This window comes from Hydra vulgaris, chromosome 13 (assembly GCF_038396675.1).
Source record: "Hydra vulgaris chromosome 13, alternate assembly HydraT2T_AEP".
NCBI classification, from domain to species: domain Eukaryota; kingdom Metazoa; phylum Cnidaria; class Hydrozoa; order Anthoathecata; family Hydridae; genus Hydra; species Hydra vulgaris.
In genome coordinates, this window is record NC_088932.1 from 40,062,864 (window position 1) to 40,068,698 (window position 5,835).

Consider the following 5,835-nt stretch of genomic DNA (forward strand, 5'->3'; position numbering starts at 1 on the left):
TGATTGCGTGATTTTATCAGATGATTCGCGTGAAGTTGCTACTTATATTGCTGGTTTTATTGCCAAAAAACTGATTAAGAAGTTTAAAATGTGTTGCAAGTTGCTTTGTAGTCAACATTGTCAACAGGAGTCGAATGACTATAGTTATTTAATTAAATTGTCCAGAGGTGGGCTAACAACTCCATCACTAGCCCTTTTAGAATATGTCTGCGATAGTTTTGCTATGTTAGATCATGTATTTGATGTTATTTATCGATCTCAAATGCAACACCGTAAAGCAGCAAAGTTAGTTCTTGGCAGTAGAGAAAGTTACCAACCATTTTTATGTTCAAATCACCAAAATTGTGGAAAGGAAATAATACACACTGTTATTTCAAATATTTAATTTAATAACATCAGAAAGAGAGTCAGTGATTCTATTGTTGCAGATAACATTGTTGCCTTTAAATAAAGACAGAGAAAAAAATAGAAATCTTTTGTTTCACATTTTTAAACAGTTTGTGTAAAAAAATTTTAAATACTTTTAAAGCTTACTTTCGACTGTGTATTACTGTGTATTCTTATTTCTTGTACAGTCCTTGAATATCTTAAAAATTCTACTGACAAATATAACCCATGTCTTTCTATAATCATTTAAGTAATATATAATTATGAAGGTTAATAAATGTTGTGTTGTTTTCAATAAAAATATTTATTAATCATGATTACTATTTATTACTGAAAAGAAACCTAAAAAAAAGCCTAAAATTTTAGAAAGTTTAGTGAAGTATAGTAATATACTTCAATTAAGTCAATGCAAATTTTTTTATCCTGTGCCAGATTTACTTACTTGAAATTTATAGCTCAATAATTAAAATATTTTGAGAAAGATTGTCCATCCGACAAAATATGCGTTTTTTTTAACTGGCCTTCTATTTTTTTCCGGTTTAAGCAGAATAGAAGGCCCTGTATTTAAGTAGGCCATGAATGTTCTAAGTCTTATGTATAATAGTAAAATGCAAAAAACTCCTTCAATTTTCTATAGTCTTTATAAACAAAAGCCAGAGTATTAATACCTGTTGCGCACAAATACTACTGTTTCAGAGCCTTAATGCAAAACTAAGCATGAGCAATTTAAAATTACTTATCTTGCACCTCTTATCTGGAATAAGTTTTCATTATTTAATCAAAATATTATTGACTTTGAAAACTTAAATGGCTTTAAAAAAACTATTAAAAAGAGCATTTTAAAGTATATAAATTTACTTTCTGATTTTTTCTAAATTTGTTCACTGCTAGCTTCTTATATAAACTCTTATTTTTTAATATACTTAAATATACTTTTCAAACATTGCGTTAGCAATAAAAGTGGTAATATTAAGAAAAAGTAACGATATATCTTTGTATAATTGTTATCTTTTGTATAAATGACGATCTAAAGCGGTTCTTGATGATAAAACCTATTGGTCTTCTGCAAGTTTCCCGCGTCCTTCTAACAGTTCGTTCTACAGAAGTTTGTTTATTATTTATGTTTGTGATTTTTTATATTTATATGTATATTAAATCTTAACGAATCTTTATTATGTAATCCCGAAAATGTATACTAAGGAACAAAAATAAATTAAAAATAACAAATATAACTAAAATTGATGTATATTTGACTATAACATTTACATTATAGTCAGATATATAAGATTTAAATAAATATATATATTTAAATAAAGTTAAACTTCTCTAAAAAAAGTCTAAATTTTATGAAATTACGCCATGCTATTATTATTTTTTGAAAATAATAAGCTTTTTGTGCAAATATGGAAAAAATAATTTTGGTTCCCTTTGTACGGAACCGTCAGGCTGAAAAACTTTCAGATGTACTGCCTATATTGATAGTTCCCGGTTGCTTTTTGTTATTAATGAAATTTTGGTTTTAAGAGTTCGATATGGTGTTAACAAATCAATGTTTTTTATTTCAACTAAATTTCTTAAGTTTAATGTTAATGTTTTCTTGATATGAAATACGCTATTCTGGTTCATCTTTATTTCGCTTTTCCTATCCGAGATAACTTCATCTATTAGATTTTTTGTATTTTCTATGTATTTTGGTTTAACTGTTTTTAGTTCGGTTGATTTATAAATTTTTCGTGAATGTTATTTTTCAGATTCTGTTTGTGTTTGAGATGTTCTTCGTATTAGAATTTCACCACCAGAAAACAATACTCGGAATCTTTTATGTACTTTTTTTTCATCTTCGTTTCTTCTTTTGATTTAATTATTTATAGTTTATACAACATCGGGACTAAATTGGGTACTAATAAAACTCGTATCAAGTTTTGCCGAAAAGCATTTTAGTTTAGACATTCTTATTCTTTCTGATTCTTTTTTTACCAAATAACAAAAATGAATTCTTTTTTTCTTATAAAGCCATTTAGTTTTAAGAAGCTGGTGACAAAGAAGCGGACGACTAGTAACGAAGTAACAAAAAAAGCAGATGCAGCAACAACATTTTAAAGCATTTAAAAAACAAAGAAACTGAGAACAATGACTAAAATATCATCAGTTTTGTAACCACACCACCAGCAATAATAATAACTTCACATTTGAATCATAAGCATTATTATGAGATTCATAACCAAATTACAAGCCGTAATTATAAAGATGTTATATTAAATACAATTAAACTTTAAGGTTTATTAAATGAAATTTAAGATTTTAAGGTTTATTAACAAAAACTATGACAGCCATACGTTACACTAGGTCAGGTTATGCACACGTAGAAACCTACTTTCAATACTTTAATTTCAACCTAATAGAAGATTCTAAAAATTATTTTTTTATTAACCGTCAATTTTTTTTTAAGTATTAAATATTGACAATTTATACCTATCTTTATACTAAGGAGGTAGATCTCCTTACCGGGTGTAATTAATTGTTGCCTAAGCAGTTTGCAAAATCATTACTTGGTGATTTCCATATGCCAAGATTAGATATTCTAGTTTGATAACTACTGTTGAAGTTGTTGATATTTCAAAAATTTCATCAGTAGCTATTTTCATAATTATTAGGTGATAACATGGTTGTGGTGGTTGTTAAGTGTCAGTGACACATGGTTGTGTCAGTTACTATATTTAACATATATGCTTTATAGCATTTTGGTTTTCTTTTGATTCCTTCGTAATACCAGACCATTTTTAACAATTTCTTGGTTCAGTTTTCCATTTTTTTGTTGTGCAATTTTAATTTTTAGCTCTGTCACCTCTTTCATTAACTTTCTAATTGTATTTTCAGTTTTAGAATTATATCTCAGCTCATTGTTTTCATTCATTTCTCATTCTTTACATTTATTAAAATCAAACCAATCTAGTTATATGAAGCAGATTCTGAACAATTGCTGAACAAAAACAGCAAATGATTAAGGGGCGAGATCAGAAATTCCGGCTTAAACAAAATAGCCTTAAAAAAACTAAAAAAAGTTACGACGGTGAAAAAGCTAGAAGTCAAAGAGTCCAATAAAATGTTTTCAACCGGTGCTAATGTAAAAATCTAAGCAGACGTCTTCTTAACCGTCTAGACGGTTATTTAAATGTGACGCTTATATTGTTACCTATTGAAACAGTTATAATATCACCTAATCTGAAAAAAACATTTAAAACTGTCGTTTGTGGATATAAGAAGTTATAAAGTGTACAAAAAATGAAAGAAAACCCCTTTTTTGAATCTTTCTTTCTGTTATAATAAACCAGATTTATAAGGTGATCGTTTATTACATGGTATAGGCATAAACTATATAAGCTTTGGTTGAAGTTGTCCACAGAGCCAGGGTCTTTTCTTAATTTATTCTTATAAATAGAAGAAACGCCAAGCTACAAATTATTTAATTTCATAAACAAGATTTTTAGAAACAATGTTTTAAAAACACTCCTAAAGAGAACTTTGAGAAATATTGCAATAATTGTGATGAAACGGAGTTTGGAAATAAATTAACTTTAAACAAAGTTTAATAGGAAAGTTTAAAAAAGTTGAAAATGTTATAAGCAAATTTTTTTATATTTGCAAAAAAAATAAACACACAAAATAAGTAGGCTTTTGTGGGGCCTTGTTTAGTTCCGTAAACGTCGGCTTTAACAGATTCCCAAAAAGTATACAAATAATGGGAAAATGAGAAATAAAATATTTTATCAATACTTTAAATACATAATTAAGTTTATAAATATTTTATATATAATTTATGCGCTACGTTTTCCTGCATAAACACTGCGTCAAAGAAATATCATGTTTCTTTGAATCTAATCTACTTAACTAAATCGCATCGGTTTCTCTAGTTTCAAATTTTTTTTGTTGTCAAAAGTAAAACAAAGTTTCTGTATTAAAACTGTAGAAAGTCTGACACTGTGATCTGAAAGTATTGGCAGCTTACGAAAATATTTTGACATTAACGAAACAAACTTGTAGCTCTGCTAGCATATTGAAGAGCTTTAAATATGTCGTACAACTTATTCGTGCACAGTGAGTTGAAAATTCTTAAACGTCAAAAAAGCAGTTGTTTTGGTGAATAATCAAAAGAATAAAAAAATGAAGGTAGCATGTTGCTTATTTTTTGGTGTACGTATGTAAGTTAATTAAAGACATGTCTGCTACAACCAATAATTACCTATAAGCAGCTTTCCTTGCATTTGAAAATCAATTTATCAAAACCCCGCCACTAGCTACCTTTCTTCAATAGGCATTTATTTTGATTTATTTATATTCGTCGACTTTAACTTATTTGATTTCTTAAGTAGTTGAAAATATGTAAATACAGTTTGTTTTCTTTAGAATACAAAGGTTATAACATCAATAATTTTTTTGAACTGCCTCCTTGTTGCATTGTTATATGAAGTCAAAGAAAGTAGCAAGGATAAAGTTCAGTTCACAAGTTTTATCTCAATGTCGCACAATGCCCTAACTGGCAGCAAAACAAGCATAAAGAGTTTATACGAAAAGGTTGAGCAAAGTGTGAAAAATTTACTTAGCAAAAAGCAAGAAGGCATTAACGAGAAACGAATTAAAAGATCTTTTCAACTGAACCGAAACGAACCAACGTTTATGTGCTCTGAAGAACAAATCGCGATAACAAATGAAAACGGTACTTACGAGATTGTAATGAAGTTTAATTCTAACAAAGTTGACTATTTCAAACTGGCAGATTTTGTTATATCAAAAGAATGCGTATCAAAGAGTGCATTACCATGTAAAACAAAGTATGAGACAAGAAAATACGCAAAGTTGAATACAACCGGAGGAACAATCAGCCTTATTGGAAATATTAAACAACTTGAAGTTGGGATTTGCTGTCAATGTTTTTAAAGTTCTTCTCATTTATAAAAACTGATTTTATATTTAATTGTATTTCAGTTTTGCACTTTAAATAGAAAACATATCATTTACTATATATTGTAAAAATATCGTCCACTATCAAGTCAATATTATATGATATACATACTAATTTTAGTTGATGAAGAAAGAGTTATAATCTTATAAAGTTAAAATCATTAAACAGTGTGATGCTTTCATAATCAAGAAGCCCATTTGTACATTACCAGTGAGTAAAATAAAATTATGAGTGAATAGATGAACTATTTACTCATAATTTTGGTAGTCTTTTTGTTTTCTTTTTATATTCGTTGAAATAGTTTATTGCGCGTGAAACATTTAGTTTTTATGCATCAGTTGATGACGGCGTTTGTTTTCTTTTTTATTTAAGCCATTACTGCAAGAAATCAGATGAAATCTTATCAATCATCTTTTTCATGTATTATTTGTAATATTTAAGTTTACTATTCAAAGTGCGTGGATAAAAACGTGATCTAATATTTTAGT

At 27.8% G+C, this 5,835-nt stretch overlaps 1 non-coding gene across 1 annotated transcript; it reads left to right on the forward strand.

Annotated features, from left to right (window-relative positions):
* Positions 1-4,266: 4,266 nt before the first annotated feature.
* LOC105843309 (uncharacterized) lies at positions 4,267-5,504 on the forward strand. The gene is made up of 2 exons (XR_010642994.1): positions 4,267-4,554; positions 4,792-5,504. It is a non-coding gene; the product is annotated as an uncharacterized LOC105843309 (transcript).
* The last annotated feature ends 331 nt before the right edge of the window (positions 5,505-5,835 follow it).